The sequence below is a fragment of the Lonchura striata genome, chromosome 7 (genome assembly GCF_046129695.1).
Source record: "Lonchura striata isolate bLonStr1 chromosome 7, bLonStr1.mat, whole genome shotgun sequence".
NCBI lineage: Eukaryota > Metazoa > Chordata > Aves > Passeriformes > Estrildidae > Lonchura > Lonchura striata.
In genome coordinates this window covers 14,866,936-14,885,496 of record NC_134609.1, presented here as the reverse complement: position 1 = coordinate 14,885,496, position 18,561 = coordinate 14,866,936, and the positions used below count along the sequence as shown (strand labels likewise).

General features: G+C 40.6%; 1 protein-coding gene across 7 annotated transcripts in view; it reads right to left on the bottom strand.

Moving 5' to 3' along the window:
* The window catches only part of MAPK8 (mitogen-activated protein kinase 8), a 71,087-nt gene that overhangs the window by 28,628 nt on the left and 23,898 nt on the right, over positions 1-18,561 (bottom strand). For 3 of the 7 annotated variants that reach the window (XM_021539112.3, XM_021539121.3, XM_021539193.3), the window contains exon 1: positions 11,092-11,192. The exons of 1 other annotated variant lie outside the window; for it this stretch is intronic. The gene's annotated coding sequence lies outside the window, so the exon portion shown is untranslated. Of the gene's footprint in view, positions 1-9,026; positions 9,156-10,058; positions 10,734-11,091; positions 11,199-11,335; positions 11,444-18,561 lie in introns of those variants that run through there. 3 more of the 7 variants (XM_021539130.3, XM_021539140.3, XM_021539154.3) reach the window with 3 other exon arrangements.

Below are 18,561 nucleotides of genomic sequence, written 5' to 3'. Positions count from 1 at the left end.
AAGTGCCCTGAGGATGAACTGAGGATGTTCTAGGGAAACACCAGAGGTACTGATAAATGCTACTCAATTTATCAAAAATTCTTCAACAGACTCCGTGCTCAGCCCTCTATTTTTGTCTCTTACAAAAATAGCTGAACTTTTACCTTTTATACTTTTGTAGAAGAATTTGAGGGACAGGAAAGGAGAAACTTCTTCATAGAAAAAACAACTAGCAATTTTTTGTTTTATATCTAAATTACATTTAGTGAGCTTCCTGCATTTTAAATCTTCCCCGCTCTACTATTTATGTCCGTTATAAACTACAATGAAACAGGGCAAAATGAGTCCATAAAATTTCATATCTACTGAAATCCAGCTTCCAGCTCAGAGACAGGCTAGGAGTTATTAAAAGAAAACATACATACATGCAAAAAATGACCTATCTTTTTTTATCCATGCAAAAAATGCATGTTTTGATTTTCATCTTAATTGAAAGCAGCTGACTTGCTGCTTTTTTCAGTCACTTCAGCCAGCCCATGAAAGGGCTGTGCCAGCAGCTATGGCACTGGGTGGAGCACAGGTAAACAGCCTGATCCCCAGCCACCACTAACACTGGGAGCTTCCTTGTTTGCTTTGAAGGGAGGGACAGGAGAAGGGAATTATTACTGACACTCAGGAAAGAGGAACATACTTATTTCCCAAGCACAACTTCCAGCAGCAGCTGCTGGCAAATGCAGCCCCTTGAGTCTTCTCTTTCCAGGCTGTTACTCGCCCTCTCGTGAAAAAGCCAATTTCACTGACACTGAGGACAGACATGCTCTGCGGTGTCACTGAAGCAGGGATGCCCCAGGGATTATATTTGCAGAGTCAGTCATAAAGATAGGAACTTGAAGCTGGCATGTTCTCCAGTGCTTCCCCTGTCAGACTTCTCTGATCAATACTATAGCATCTAATCAAAAGTAAATGTTTCCACTAAAGATTGTGCTATTTTGGGAACCTCACTCCAAATGGTTTCAAAACTCACAATAAAAGGTTAATAACAAAATCAGGAATGAGCTCAAACAGCTAATTTTCAATATAATGTTTTTTGCACTAGTTCTGGAACTCCCTGCATCAAATTACATTCAAACACTCTTCAGCCTGAAATAGCAATCACTCACAGGTGCAGTCACCAGTGCCAAAATATTAACAGCTGAACCTGAACTTAGGGAAACCTGAAGTTGGAGACAGGGATTTTTGTATAAGGCAACTGGAACTTGAGCTTTTTCGCTTCCATGTCTCAAGAACCTTGGAACAGTCTGATATACTGTCAGAAGTCACTAATGGCACAGGGGCTGTTTAGCTGTAAGGAAAGACCTCCAAATGGCAGCAGTAAAATTAAGACTGTAACTAGCAAAATACTGATACTGTCTATAAACAGGTAGTGTAAGATCACATGCAAACACGCAGAAAGCCACAAGAAACAACCCCTGTTGTTAAACACTGCTCCAGGTGAGCAATTTCCTGGCACTGCTGGGGCAGCTGGAACAGACAGGAGCATCCAAGCTCCACCAGTAATTTCACACACTGCTCCCCATGGAGCACAGGCAGAGTCAGCACCTCCACATCACATTTCCTTCAGAACCTCAAAGCAAGCATTTATGCAAACCAAGTACAACATACCAGTATTTTCTCATCCTGCCTGCTGAACAAGGGTCAGCTGAACTGCTGAACCTGCATTCACAGCTTCTGAGTACACTCTACATAAAAATCAATACTACTGCACATTTCTAAAGCAAATTGTGAAACATCTCTTGCAAAACCCCCAAAATAAGAAAATTTCTGGTACCACTAAAACATTAGCTTTTTTTAATATGAAATTCAATTCATCTGAGAACTGAATTCTTTACAGTCAGATAAAATACTTCACACACCTTGCACAAGCAGGATACTGATGAACCAAGTAACAAATGCACCACATAACTTACTTTAAAACGATGTAAGTTTTGCAGCGATTCTCTTTTCAAAACAGACATTTTTTGTTTTTTAGTAGTAAACTTCCTATTGAGAGGATTTCACTTAATCCAACTTAATTAAAAAAAATGCATTCAATAGTAATTTATGAAGAGTTAAGGCACTGTTTGTTAATGGCACAGGACAATTAAAGAGACTGACATAAAGCACAGGAAAAAAGCCACATGGGCTGTATGTTTCTGTTTATCTTACACATATTACCTAAACCAGTCAGGTAACTGATTCGCTTCTGGCACTTCAAGCTACTCAGTTTTATCTCTCTTTTACAATTGTGATTAAAGCAGCTGGTCATAGAAGAAATTATCCAGACTTTTTGTTTTGGGCCTGCCTGCCAATTAGGTAAAACACACACTACAACCACCAGCAGCTCTAACTTCATCACATGGGAAGTTAAACAAAACTAAGATTCAGAAAACAGAAAATTGAAAAGATAACTCATAATATAGAGACTTAACAGTAGCCTGAGGGAAAGGAAAGAAAGGTGAATAAGTGAACGTATGCTATCAGCTCCATGAAAAGGTGAAAATTTGTGCTTGCTTATCTACCATTCCTTCAGCCATTTCCCTCTCCCCTCTAAGCAAGGAATGTCTGCCTGTTTGTGACAGGGAAATGAAACCTCACATTTCTTCATCATCTGTCATTATCAAACACCAAGTGCTATTCAGATTTCCAGGTTTATGAAATATAATATCTTTAAAGGTACATAATCTAAACATGAAGGTATCTCTAGAGAAAGATATCAACATAAATACTTAAACCTGCTGAAAGCCGCACTAAGAGGTACAAAGCTTAAAATTTACGCAAACTTTATCTGAGGCTTTCAAGTTGGTTTTGGTGATAGACACAGTCCTGGTAATCCAAATCAGCAGCAAGTAAGACAGCAACACATACAACTTCCCAGCACTTCCCACAGTCAACTCCTACAACACAGCTGCTCTGGAATACCAGCGCACCCTCTCTGGAAAAACCTCACCTCACCTGTGGCCAACAGCACTTAACAAATTCTTACCAAGTTACAGATCACTTCTAATCTAGTTTACTACAGTGCCACTCTGCTGGAATATGGTATTCTGTATTACATGTTTTTCCAGGAGGCTGTATTTGTATTTGATAAAGCTACATGTGACACAAAGCTTAACATAAGAGGCTGTACAGTAAAATTATGTATTTCTAATGGAATACACTGCAGAGTTCTTATATTCTTAAATATTCTTGTTTTATTAAGTCATTAGACATCAGCAGAGACTGTTTTAGAAAAGTATCTTCAATTCCCTTTAAAACAGGTTTTAGATTCAAATGCCAGGAGGCTGTAAATGAGACAGGCTGCAGCATGCAATACTAACCAGCATGTAAACTGGCATTTCTAATGATGAACATTCTCATCCTACCTTTCCTCTTGACTTTTTTTTTATTGACTCCTGAACTGTGACTTTAATTAATCATGAATAAATTTATTAGGTAGCATTTTTCTAGAACAAGCATTATCAGAATGAGTAGTGCTATATCTAGAGAAAACATATCACTCTGCAAACTCTGCTGTGCTACATTAGATAGGAGAGCATCTCTACAGCTTCTTCAGTGTAATGTCATATGAAGCTCCACTACAGATTGGTTCCATGATGAATCCTATTATCACAATATATAATAATATAAGATGTTGTGTCTTCCAGGTCAGTTTTGTCACAGAAATCATAAACCATAACAGCCTCAACAAAAGAAAATTTGTGTACCTCTACATTTTGGTAAAGAAGCTGTTACGACAACAGATTAAAAGGCTATTCTTAGCAAAACTCTCTTTTTCAGAAATAATAGGATAAGACAAGGATCTTTCAATTCCTTAATCCTTTTTCAAATGAAAGATAATAGAAAAGAATGGTAAATGGGGAGAAAATCACAGTATGCATGTTTTTCAAAGCTTATAATATTCAGGTTTATTGCAGGGCACTATTTGTCAATTTAATTTGTTTTGGTTTTTTGTAAATACTGCTCTTAAAATCTGGAATCAGTGAAAATTCAGTAAAGCAACAGTTCAACAAACTGTTCTATTTTAATCATCCGATTTAACTAAAGAAAGTGCAATATAAGTGCCTGCTGCTGGACCCAGAAAACACATTTAATCATAACCATGCCTAAGCCATGACTGAAACTACTGCATTCAAGGGAATGCCATTCCATACTGCCTTATGTAGCTCCCTTTTAGCAGAATCATGTTTCACGGCCCATTCAGCTTAGTCAGGTACTTGAAAAAACTTAACCATGTATAACTTAAAATTGAAAAGGAAAGAATAAATTACTAATCTGGGCACAACACTGTTTCAGATGACTACTTAAGGGACCACTAATTCCCACCATTCCACAAAGGCCTGCCTTCATATGGTAGCTCTGTACATCCAATGACCACTGGCAAAACAAAAAAGAGGCAAACCATCAGCAAAATGAACCAGTGAATGTAACTCAGAATGCTTCAATGAGATCTGCACAAGCTTAGAAACAAAATCCTACCCTGAGAGTAATCCTGGAGTGGGAGGAAATGCTTGCTCTTTAACCTCTTTTTGCAGGGGAAAAAAGCATATAAATCTGAATGTTTCAGCAAAAAAACAAATTAAATGGTTCTTGAATTGTTTTAAAAGATGACAGTAAACAAAAGATACCAAGTGACCTAAAATAGTAATTAAATATCAGTGATCAAAAGGACAATAGCTATAGAACATTAGAGGAAGGAAGGATTTGGGTAACAGCTGGGAAAAAAGTTTTCAGAATGTCTTAAAACTACATGAATTTTAACCTTTAATCCCAGCTACGAAAACATAGAATCCAATTATGAATGTGCTACTTTTGTTAATTCATGCATTTATCTGTGAAATACAAGCAGATTAATGTGCTATGAAATCCCATCTAAAGTATTTGACATGAAATACCTCTATAATAAGAGCTTTAGAATGGAACAAAAAACTCCAGCACATGACAGCTTCAACACTAAGAATTCCTTCATAGACACCTCTTGTAACACAATACAATACTTTGCACAAAAATTTCTTGTGAGTGGGGTGGGAAGGAAGGCAGCACATTTCAAAATAAAGCAACTGCTTTCTGGGAAATTTGTAGGAAACTATACCAATACTTACTAATAGCAATAGTCTGTTCTGTTGTCCCATTTCTCTTACACTTCAATAGTGCCTGATGCTCTGCCCCAGTGCATGGGGTTTGCATAGCCAGGTCTTGGTAGCAGGGGACTACAGGGGTGGCTCTGTGAGAAGCTGCCAGAAGCTTCCTCCACGTCCAGCAGAGCCAATGTCAGCTGGCACCACGACAGACATGCCACCGGGCTCCAGTCAGGAGTGATGGGAACACCTCTGTGCTAACAACTTGTACAGGGCCTGCCTGAGCTGGAGCTCCTTTTCCCACAGCAGCTCTCACAGTGCTGTGCTCTGCACTGGCACCTGCAAAGGGGTTGATAACACACCAGAGTTCTGGCTATTACTGAGCAGAGCTGGCAGCATCAGCTCTCCAACATTCCCCTCATTAAGGGGCTGGGTGTGGGCAAGATGCTGGAAGGGCACACAACTAGGCCAGCTGACCCAAATTAAAAAGAAATATTCCTTACCATATGGCAGAAGTTCTCAAAAATAGTAAGAGTTTGAGAATCTCCTTTCTTTAAATAAGAATATTAGCCTTCAGAAGCACTGCTGAACACTAGCACTGGTGGATATGCCTACGAAGAGCTGTGATGAGAAATTTTCTGAAGAAACCTAAGAATCACAAATAAACTAAAATAGGGGGAGAATAAAATAGCTCTCATCACATCAAGGTTTTGTGATTTTCCCACAATGCCATGCTAGTATTAACAAAACCTTTTTATGTCCAATATAATCTTATTATAAACTGAACTTTTTTCTTCCACCATCTTGACACTTAAGTGGCACAAGAACCTTGTAATGCTAAAAAAAAAAAAAAAAAAATCAGCAAAAGAAACTCTGTCTATTGTTCAACAAGGATGAGTTTTGTACTGCTGCAACTGTGCAAACAAAAGTCACCCACTGCTGGAAGGCTTCACTGCTCATTAAATGAGCTACTGCTGTGCACAAGGACCATCCTCTCTCTGTGTGTCTCCCAAGTATTCACTTCTTGGCATGAAATGAAACAAGTGAACCTAGCCCACACCTTTCTAATACACCTTTTTAGGTTATCATGTTATTACTCTTCCTTCTGTGAAGATGACCAGACTGTTTGTCACCATCCAAAACACAATGAACAATCCAGAATTTACCAAGATTTATGCTGGTTGGCATGTCAGCCATGGCATACACTTTTACGGTTTCCATAGTAAAACTTAACATTAGGATTACCTCTTCAAAACTATGTATTTTTACATGGTACAGCAAGTAAGCATTTGTGACTCGTACTTACTCCAACATCATCTTAGGTGTTAAAGCTACTAAAGAATACATCTAGGATTCTCATACATGTGCCATCCCTAACACCAGATTTTTTACACAATTCTCTCAAGAGTCACACATGAGCAGCTGCATTCACATATTAAAATACTACAGGCTCATACCAGGACAGCTGCTTTGTTAAGATATAAAACACTCTGGGTTGTAACTGTGTGTACTGCTCACCTCACTTTCATGAAGACCTCTGGTTGGTTTTGCTAAATAGATAAATATGTAAGAACTTAGAGAAACAACTGAGATGAGGGACATATTCTCAAGGCAGCACAAGCATTAAAGAGAGATCTATGGATCTACCATGACCCTTTTCCTTTCTTCTAGTCCTGCCAGCCCCTCTATAGTCATGGACTGCTATTGTGACCAGCTGGAACTCAGAGCTGGTTTGTTCCATGATGCTGCTTGCTGGGATAACCACACTCCAGCTAAGCACAAAAGGAACCATCACCCACCCAGCAGATCAAAGCCCTGCAGCAGCAGCTGCCAACTCGTTCCTCCAACACAGAAAGCAAAACCTGGACTAACTTGAGCTGGCTACCAGGCTGTTGACTGGCTGCTGTTTCTTTGGTTGGAGATGGGTTTTTAAGTTCATCATAGTGATCACAGGCTTGACAGGTACCATAAGGCCTTTTTTTGGCCTTTATGCTAGCCTGAAAGCACTTTTGGCCTAGTCAGCTAGAAAGTTCAGTGAAGGGCAGAAAAATCCATATTGCCACCATCAGAGTTGAACTAAGATCCTTATCACATCTCATTACTTTCCCTTTCACAACTTCTAATAGTTCTGAGCAACCTGGTTTACCTAAATCACTGTGCCTTCGTTTTGCCAACTTCCTCAAGCTACTTTGTAAACAGAAGTTTTAAAATCCATAAACAGAAGAATTAGAATATGGCTGGGAAGCAACCTCTGTAGATCATCTACAAAACAAGTAGAACTTCAAATTTGTATTCCCCTCAGACTGCTCTGGACCTTGTTGAGTCTAAAGTCTGTAAGGATGAAGACTTCACTGCCCTTCTGGGCTCTTGATCCATAGGAGGGGCTAACTGCTACACTTAAGACATTCACTCCTTCATAACCTACTCAAACTTCCATTTTTATGTCTTGCAGCTATTGATACATTCAGAGCAGCAAGTGGCTCCATCACCTCTATAGTCTCCTGCTTAAAGCTGGTAAAATGCAGCAGTCATGATATCCCTGAGGTTGCAAACCCAGTCTTCTATGCATCCTCAGGTACACGAGCCCCCACCCACCTTGGAACGCAGGGCTGGACTCCCCCGTGGGTCTGTCCCACAGTGGGGGATGTGTGCTCCCAGCAGCCCTGCAGGGAGTGTCACAGCTGGGAACAGTTCCTCCCGTACCTGCTGCTCAGGCACCAATTACCCTTCAGGGCTACAGGGAGCCCCAGCTCCTCTTCTGCCAGCAACCAACAGCTGAGGAATCCGTTTAATTTTATAAACATGGACAGTTCCATGCCTTTTGAGATTCCAGTGAGAAACAGGGTACCCCCTGCTCATCATTCTTATTTCACAAAGATCGAAACACCAGACTTGAGACATCTCAACTTTTGTTCAGCAGATAAGGAGAAAGGTAAACGTCTGAATGGATACAGACTACAATGATGGGACACTTTAGCCATAGTTCAAAGAATAAATACTGGGTTCCTGAACGCTTTATATTTATCTATATAATATATATATTAAAAACTCAAATTCTTAATATAGCATTAGTAAAGTAATGGACGGTTGTCAGTTTGTGTGCTTGTCTTTTCTTTAATACTCAAAAATCAACAATTACAGCAAACAGGCTGTCCAGTAGCACTGCAGAATCAATGTGTGCCCTTCTGGTTTAAGTGTACACACAAATGAGCTTGTATACAGTAATTGCTTTGTTACCAACAGAACTGACCATTGAGCTGAAGTATATTTTTCTGTCAGTCCTCATTTTACCATTAGTCTGCAATATTCAGCTAAGAATGATTAATAAGCATCCCATCTGTTCACATATCAAGTAGCATTTATCCAACAACAAAAATGACAATATGGGCAACAATTTTAGCATCAAGCTTGAACAGAATCAATTTGGAACAGAAAAAGAATCAAGAATTAGTCCTTAACAACTTCAAAGAAAAAATAATTTAAAGTTAAGGAGAAATGTGTGGCTATTAATTATAAGCTCGGTACACCAAGATTGTTATCTCTTCACATACAAGAACACCTTTAAAAGTATTTCAGACTCCATGGCAAAACTGTGGTGAATTTCACAGCAGGCAAGCAATATAAGTAGGCTCAACTGGATTTTTAAAGAGCTTTCAAATACCAAGAGGTCTTTCCATAACAAATGGAAGCCTGTTTCTGCAGGTTTTGAATGAAGGACTAAGGGGTTTCTTAAAGGAACAATTTACAGCAGTAAACAGCCTTTATTAAACAAAATAGAGGCTCAAATAAAGATTGGTCTAATTTCAAAAGTGGAACACTATATCTATTAAAAATAACAAATACAGTAAAACTCTCTACATACAGGGCACTTTCATTGTCAAGGAGAGGGATTGGGAGCATGGAAAATGAAGGTTAAGAAATAGCACACCATACTTTTTAGGGGATATTAAGACGGACATATGTGTTTGTCCAGAATGCTGGATCAATCTTCAGAAATGAGGAGCATTTATGTGTAGTTTCCATGCATCTTTTAAACAGTGAGCATCCAAATAATTTAGGCAGCTGAGGAAGGATGAAAAAGAAAGCAAAACACATATATAATAAATAGTCATTTCAGGTAAATAACAGGCAGAAAATAAATCGCTAACACCATACAACATTTATTCCTTAATATTTGCATATGAATTCTACCTAAGGCATTTGCAAACAAGGTTATACCTGCACACCTAATAGCCCACCAAATACCTTGGTCCTTAAAGAGCAGGGTTAAAAGTAAAAATACAAAATCCACACATAACAGGCAACTTTTTTTTTTCCTAGAATGCACAGTCCAAAAACTGCAGGACCTGGAACCCTCTTAGATCACCTTACTAATATTTCTGATTTAGAGGACTCCATGAAGTATATGGTAGCCCACAAGATTACACTGAAAGCTTATGCAAGCCAGTGGTCCAAAAACCTTGGGAACTTTTGCAGTGGAAGACATTAAAATGCTTTGCTTCAGAGTACAACTTTGTACATCCCCTGCAATTAGTTTTTGTTCAGCATATACTTCTCTCTTCTCCTATCCCACTTTTCCCCAGCTAGCCTTGAAGACCATCAAGATCTGCAGATGGTCTGCAATGTGTCTGGTCCCTGGCCTGGCATCCCATGTTATGCATCCTTACTGTCACACTAGCCTGTATTACACATCTTTGAATCAAGTGGTGCAAAAAGGGAAGACAGCTGTGCCAAGAGACCAAGATCAAAGCAGGGGACTATCTGAAATTCAACATTTTTATTAGCTACTATTAGAAGAATGAAGAGCTTCCCTTCATTATATACAAGGAACACTCAAGTAAGTCAGTAAAATCACTTTGACAGCATCCTTAAATAAGTTTGGCCCAGATTCATTTCATGTTACAGTTTGAACCATTCCCAAGTTATCTAACACACGGATGTACCCGCACGGATGTAATGAAGCACCTCAGTTACTGTTCTGCACTGGAAGTGCATTTGTTGGCACGTCCAGAACTGAGACCAGGTCTCACCTGACCTGCAACACCATCACTGCTTAAGTCTCCACACCTGTAAGTAAAACCCTGCAATGAGTAGGCTTGCTCAATTCCACATGCACATGCCCTAGGGCAGGTAATACTTTCCAGCCCCGAACAAGCATAACACCCTTTGTGTTTGTATTATCAGATAGGCCAAAGCGGGTAGGATTTGTCGATTGCCTGAAAGGCTTCAGTAAGCCTGTTCTGTACAACAGCGAGATTCAACACAACACCGTATGTGCAAAACCATTACTGCAGCTAGGGAGTGGAACAAATAATAAAGTGGAATTTGTTTTTGTAGGTTATTATTAAGGCAGCTTAGGTCAAACTTCACTGATAGAACTGCTCCAGGCAGAAAGGCATAAAGAAACAGGAAGGAAAGCTGGATGTAACGACACAGAAATCAAAAGCAAAAGAAATTCTGCAAAGAGATAGGTCCCCCTCTTTGAAAGAAATTTAAGAATTAAAAGGCAAAAAAACAAAAGACATTGCCGGTCACCCCCAGCCCGTGCATCTAGAGCAGCTATTTTATTTCAGAGAAGTATTTTTTGCTTCAAGAGGCGCTTTTAAGAACAAGGTCATGGTAGGGCTGCACTCCCACCACCCCGCCCTGTAAGGCTCTTTCCCCGAATTCGGAGCGGCCTGCCCGGTGCCCCCGCTCCCGGGAGGAGGAGGAGCCCCGCGCCGAGCCTCCTGCCCCTCCTGCCACACCAACAAAGAGCCCCCGCCATTATCCACCGCACCTCTCCCGAGGCCACGGCAGGTCGCCGGGCCGGAGCCCCCGCACCGCCGCCCTCCCCGGGCAAGGGCGCAGCCGGCCCCGGCCCCGGCTCCCTTCCCGCCCTCCGGAACGTAAACAAAACCGCCCGGCCCGGGCCCCGCCGCTGCCCGCCCGCCCCGGCACCGCGCGGCCGCCCCGCTCCCCACGGCCACCCGGGGACTGCGGCCCCGGCCCCGCTCACCGACCACCGCCTCCGGCCTCGGCCGCTGAGTAATGAGCGGGCCCGGGCCGCGCACAGCTCCGCGCTCCGCCCGCCGCGGCTGCGGCTGCGCCGCCCCTGCGCTCGCCCCGCCCCGCCCGGCCCGGCGCTGCCCGCGGCCCGGCCCCGCCGCCCCCGGCCCCGCCGCCCCCGGCCCCGCCGCCCCCGGCCCCGCCGCCCCCGGCCCCGCCGCCCCCGGCCCACCCGGCTCCCACCCGGCTCCCACCTCGTCCCTGCGGGGCTTTGGCGCCCCGGCTGCCCCGGGGCCGCGCATCCCTGCAGGGAACAGCATCGCTCTGCCTCCCCCGCGCCTTTCCCTGGAGCAGTTCCTTTCCTGGATTACGCCCGGCAGGCAGACCTCTCTTCCTGCTGGGGCTTTCATGACATATTTGCCGGTTTCCAGGCCCTTGCCCTGGCGCTCTGTGCCGGTGCGCTGGCACCCTCCCTGGCGCCCTGGCATGGGGCTGCTCGCTGACATCTTTCACGGCCTTGGCAGCTCCAGGCTTCCCGCTGCGTGCCTGGCATGGCAGTGCTTTACCTCGCTATTGGGCTTCTGGAGTGGTGCAACATCTTCTTGTTCTCTGTCTGTTTTGGTGCATTTTCCCCTCTAAATCTTTAGGGGAATTTTATTGACTTTTTCATAACATTGCCTTTGGTTGCTGGCACCTGACATGAGTACTCTCTCCTTAGACTTTAAATATTTTCCTTGGTATGTCATTGTCTGGGGTTGTTTGGGTTTTTTGTTTATTTTTGTTTTTTCTTTTCTTCAGTAAAGTCCCTGCTTAGAGACAAAAGGAGGCCAATCAGCAAGCTGCAGGAAACCTTTGTATATTTTTATTGCAAAAAAAGGCCCTATACGCAGTATTTAAAAATGCATAATATCTGCCAGTTAGGCACAGGGTACTGTGAAAAGGGACATTTCACATTTAATTCACTGTCAATCATGTGGCCTGTGTCACATTCTTGAAGATGCCAATGTATCAAGATTTTTGTTGATAACAGCTTTTATGCCTCTTTAATAAGCATAGACTTTTACATGCTAAGTCTAAAGGCAGTGCTTTAGAATATTCCTGTTTTGCCCACTATTTTGGTGTTAAAAGTTTCACCTCCATAATTTTGTCTATACACTACTCATGCCCATTTTGGTGAGACCACTGTGTGCTGCCCTTAAAATTCTCACTTAATTTAAGCAATTTCTTGCCATGTTTTAAAGTGGTTCTTTTGCAGATTTCTACAGACAGATATATGATGCCTCCTTTATGCCTACACATAAAAACCCCAACAAAACAAAAACTACTGAAAAACTACTGCTCGGACTCTGCCACCTTAGGTGCCTCTGGGCTCTGTTTTTAAGACACACCTCCCACATTACCTCTGATCATTTCCTTGGGACATCCCCCAAACAGAATTAACCAGCTTTTAGCTCCAAGGCTTATTCTTATTGCAGTGTGTTAGATCAGACCCAGACATTTCACTGCCTTCCATGTTTACATATGCCAAGAGCAAAGCTCAGAAGGCACAAGGGGCAATATGAATGCCCAAAGTACACAGCAGGCAAAACTTAATCTGCATAGGTCATCTTCATCTTGGCCAGGTAATTAAAACAGCCTCCAGACTGGGGCTGATTGAGGTCATGGCACCTTCAGATGTTTATTTGTGTTGGCACATAGACTTGCAGTGTTAACCTCTGGTCTCTGCACAGTTAGAAACAGTTGAGGTGACATGTTCAGCCAAGTCAGTTACTTGCAGCAAGTCCCATGGCCTTACAGAACTGATGTTACTCCAAATGATTTTGGGAGAGTCATTGTTCCTGATCATCCCGTCTGATGTAAAATTGCAGAGAGATTTGCAAGTGAAGCAGAACAGTCCCTTTAAAGTATAATATGGTCTTTTGCTGAGGATCCAAGTTTGTCACATTTCTTTTCTCCTTTAAGGTATAATCAAACTCTGCTTAAGATTTTATAGTTTACAAAGTTAATGTTTTTAGAAAGAGACATATTTCTGAGTGACTTTTTAAAACTAGTCCTTAGAACCTTATATACAATCAGTATTTATTGCCATCTTGAATGTAAATCTGATATACAACAGAAATAATGATGGAGAAATTGTACAAAAAGATCAGATTGGTGTTGTAAAGCATGATAGTAGAGGCTGGAAAATATGTAAAGGTAGTATGAAGGAAAACTCTGAAAGGAAAAATTTCATGCCCTAAATTTGCTGTTTACCAGTATATTGCTTTAAAAATAAAGATAATATGATTTTCAAAACAAATCCCTATATAAGAAAATGAAACTTTGAGAATGTCATTGAGCATCACTATAGTATTGTTTTCAAGCATTGCAGAAGTATTTTCTTTTAAATATTGTGGCTACATTATGAACTCCTCTATTACATATGTCTGAGTGGAAACTGTTTTCTGGATTGTCCTGACTGATATCCAAGAAAATACAAAACTAAATTCCTGATAACCATGAAAGTAAACAGGTATTTTGAAACAGGCTGTAACAAAGCTACCATTTTTCTCTCGACCTCTCAACTGATTAGAAGAATACAGTAGAGAGCAGGAATATGAATTCATTAGGACAGAACATACCAACAAACAGACAGAAGATGCATACTTCTTCATAGACAGTGGAAAGAAGTGTGGCTGCCTGCAGGGGCCAGGTCTTTCCAGCAAGGACTGGCCCTTCTGAGGCTCCAAAACAACATAAACTTGACAGGAGTTTTGGTGATGGGTTTGAAAAGGTGTATAGTAAATAATGAGAAAAGCTGAAAGGTGGTAAGCGTCTCTTTGGAAAAATACTGGAAATTACAAACCTCAGAACTTGAATCTTCCTTTTCAAAATAAATATGAAATTTTATATATGAGGACAATCTGATGAGCAGGTTTGTTTAGTAATAGAAACTCCAAAATTGAATCAGTGAACAGTCTGGAACATGAAAATCAACCTCTGCCTACATGTAATTGTTAATCATTCTCTTACCTCCTCAGTTTCAGTGTTTATGTAGCAATAGTCTTGGATTTGGACTTCTGCTTTAAAATAAGCAATTGTTGAGTGTTTAATAAATATTTGGATTTAAAAATTGTCAATTTAGATTTAAAATATGAATTATATCAAAATACTGCAAACTTTCTCACTCCCCTGCACTGGTATACAAGTAGTTTTATGAACATTAAAGTGTTTGGAATCAGCAGTCATGAAATTACATCCAAAATGTAGTTTTGTCTTCTTTTAATATTTTCATTAGCTTGCCAATTACCATACCTGGGATAGTAAACAAATTTTTAGCATATTGATGTTTATAAACTGCAAAGCAAAAAATTCAGACTGAAATCTTCGGAGACAAGGAAATAGATCTGAATGTCTGACACAAATTTTGATGTCAAAAACATCAGAATGTCAAAAATGAGATTCCGTAACATAAAATAACAGGTCAAAAGACATAAGGAGCAGTTTTTTGGTCACAAAGCATCCATAGTAAAGAATAGTGATTTATATTTGCACCAAAATGGATTAGCGTAGTACACATAGTAACTCAGCTGAGTGGGACTGTTTTCAGCAGACAGACACAAGGTGGCTTAAACCACAATAGCTATTTTGCAAGTAAATGCCTGACTATGTCTATAGGCGCTTTTAGACAAGCTGAAAATAGAAACAGGATATCCGAGGCATGTGCCCTTGCAGAACGCTTCACTGCTCTGCAGACTGAGGAGGAAAGACCTTGTCACATCAGGAGAGGTGCTGGAGCTGGGCGAGGCAGCTCCATCTGCTCCCTGAGCAACCAGCAGTGCTCCTCAGAGAAGTGGGGTGACAGCAGCAGATGACTTCTGGAGGCCCTGGTTTGCTGCCCTGACGCTCTCTTGAGGGTGTGCTGCTTCCCAGGAACAGCACTGAGAGACTGAGGCTTTCTACTGCCCTCAGCTTGCACTGCTGGCTGGCATCTGCTGCTGACTGCCAGCATCAGATCATCTGGTACATCATCTGGGCATCGCTGCTACAGCTGGGAACAGTCTGAGGGAATGGAGAGGCATTGCAGAGCCCTGGCAGCAGCATGAAGGGACTCTGGAGCACAAGCAAGGTTTTTCATCCATCCTCTCAGTCAAAGGGAACGTGTTTGAAAGAGCTGCTTCATCAAGAAGAGATCAGTAGGAATTGTGGGTACTCAGGGGAATCAGTTTTTCCAAACTAGGGCTTGAGAAGCCACAGCCAGGATCAACATCCATACCCTCTTGTGCAAACAGACTGATAAATATTGTTCGCTAAGCAAGACATATATATGTGGAAAGACAATACCAAGTATGAAAGTTTTTAGAAAATTCTGGAAGTAATACAAATAGAAATAAATAAAGCATTTTTGGTAATAATATCTTTTGGAAATATTTTTTTTATCGTTGGTTGTGACAAAGAAGCTGGGTTTCACATAAGAAAGTGAAATGGAAATTTACTAGCAAACCCCAAATGAATAGACATACTACAGCCTGGAAAAGTGTACAAAAAAATCACAAATACTAATTGCTGATGAAAACAGCTGAATTTAAAATGTTTCCTTTTAACAATGAAAATAATCTAATGAAAAAAAACATTGTAACAACTAGATTTTAAAATTAATTCTGTCTTGTTAAGCACTATGAAATCAACTCCAAGTAACCACCTAGAGCAACCTGTATTTCCTCTTTAAATGGAGCTAGTAACAGAAACAAACTAGAAAAGTTGCAAAATGCACTTGACTATTAGCAAATAATGATGAACTGGATTAAATATTTTTGTTTATTAGTAACCAATTTGAATGAAGCACTTGCTGGCTTGAGCAAATGTAAGAGGAGGCAAGCAGCCACCATGGGGCACCATGCGACAGGTTACAGATGGGAAAGGGAAGGTGGGGCCATGCTCACAGCTGATACTGAAGCTCAGACATTTCTGCACATCTAGTCAATAAATTTTGTTCTCTCAAATACCATTAATGCTATTAAGCCCTTTGTTGTTCCTGAAAAGTTCTTCCTCAGCTGCCATAATTCCATGTACAGACAATTTGTTTTAATTGTTGCACTGAGTAAATAGGTAGCAAAGTATGTGCAATCCTTAGATGTATTCAGCCAAATGGAAATTGTTTGTGGAGGGATTTTAATTTGGTCTCATCCATTCATAAGTTTCTAAAGATTTAGGAACTCCAGAGGTTTGAGCCAGACTTTGCCAGCTAAAGACAATTTTCTTAATGAGAACTGGTTGCTGTCATGAGTGGCAATAAGAGTTATGCTGCCTTCCTGCACTCTTCAAACACGAACTTAGAAACAAACTCCAACATACCTCCACTCCCAGTTTAGTGGTATTTTTAAAATTACCTTAGGAATTATTTCTTATAGGGAAAAAGGCTGTTCAGATACTGGACTCTTGCCTTTTTAATTTATTTTTTTAACTGAGCTTAGGGTTATACAGATCAGATGTAATTCCTCCGAAGATACCGCTGTGAAACACTCCTGACAGCAAAGAGCAGAATGAGAGCATAGACTCACCTCCCTGTATTATTTTGCTAAGCTAAATATAGATGACTGGACCATCTGCTTAGAAACCATGATGGAAATTAAACTTTATTTGTACATCTAGTGAACATAAGGATGATGCATGGAAGTATACTATCAGAAGTGGTTAGGTCCTGGTGTATGACTTAAGAAGATCCAAATCAAAAGAGGGATTCCCTGATTTTTCTAAAATCTCAAGCTCTAACAGCTCATGCAGTCCGTGATCCATTCAATGGGACTCCAAAGTAAAACTAGTTATAACCTAAGAGAAGCAACAGAAGTCTTCTGTGTTTTACGGAAACCAGAGGCCTGAGCTGTGGTTGTAGTTTTGACAGCTTGCTTGTACCATCATCAGCTGAGAAGTAAATAGTAATCTTCACCTTTATGTAAACTTTAAGAGCTTCCCACACTTCAGCTTCTGTGGGATAAAAAGGCATTAATGTCAGAGAATAATTGGATTCTAGACATTGCTGGTTCTCAGAAAGCTGGGAGGAACATAAGGGAGATCCTAAGCCTCCATCCAGCAGTTCCTTCACTGGGATAAATAGCCTTTCATCTTGTTAACCTTCTTTCATAGTGATCTAGTTACATAAACTTTGCTGCAATTACATGTATGTCACCTGTACACAGTGAGGATTCAATAGATGAGCAAAAGTAATTCAGCTGAAGCTCTCATACTGAATATTTTTTGTTTATGAGTCTAAAATACTGCTTTGGTTCAAATCAGTATGTTGCAAGTGATTTTTTTAAAACAGCTGCTTTCAATGACTTTCAAGAATAAAGGAACCATGGGTGAGAATTTGATCTCACAAATTTGGAATTGCTAGTTATGCCAGCTGAACTACCACAGGTTTGCAATTGCATGTTTCCATGAGAAGAATAATCAAGTGTTTTCTTAAAGCAATAGAACATAAAGTCTTTAGGAACTTTGATTAGTTAATCAAATCAGCATTTCTACCTGATTTAACAGGAGAATGTTCACAAAACACATTATTCCTAGCAAAATTATTCAACAAGCCACACCCCCGGTTAAGTCCACAAACAGCATTATACATACACCTACTTAAATCAAATCTGGTAGCTACAAATGCACCACTAAAAATAACTTCCTATCTCTTCCCCACTCATCACCTGGGGAAGGAGCAGTCACAAACTTCTGTGTTGCTTCTGTCCTGCTAGTGTGACTGTATCAGACAAGAAGCAAAATGCTTCCCGAGTTGCATCAATGCTCAGACTTTATTTTTTTCATTAATAGCCTTTTTGCTGATGTGTTGGTATCTGGATGCACAAATTCAAAAAATGAAGAGTAGTATCAGCCTCGTGACCACAGGAGAAGGCAACAAATAGCTTCTTTTGCACAGGTGGTAATGTTTATCAATAAGGTTTATCAATAACCATCAATAAATGTTGGTTTTCCAACTCCAGCATGTTCTGTTTGGGACATCTCAGATGTGAGACCTTTCATTCTATTTTTATTCCTGCCTGCAGTCCTGTTAGACTGCCTGTCAGATCAGATTTATGACTTCTGGACCAAGCCAGAATTTATGAAAAATAGTTTTATTTTGCTGCTACAAACTAAAAGGACCAGAGAAGGATATGAAAGGATGGATGTACCCAGTGGGAGAATTCAGCAAAATATATGTTTTCTGCGACATTTTGGATAAGGTAATATTGCACTTCCAAGTGTCAAAATGGAGGGATTTACAGTCACTGAGATTATGAAAACATGAATAAATTTTCTTTAAAGATAAATAAAGAAGACCATAGCTTGTATATTTTCCTCAAAAGCACACATCAACACTTACACACTGGAAGGGTTGACCAAACTGAATGTGAAATCCAGAGTGTGGGCTAGGGACAAAAGTGGCAATATTCACAGTGACTGAGAAAGAAAAAAGGAAATATATAAGGCTGGTTTGTTCTTTTTTTTTTTT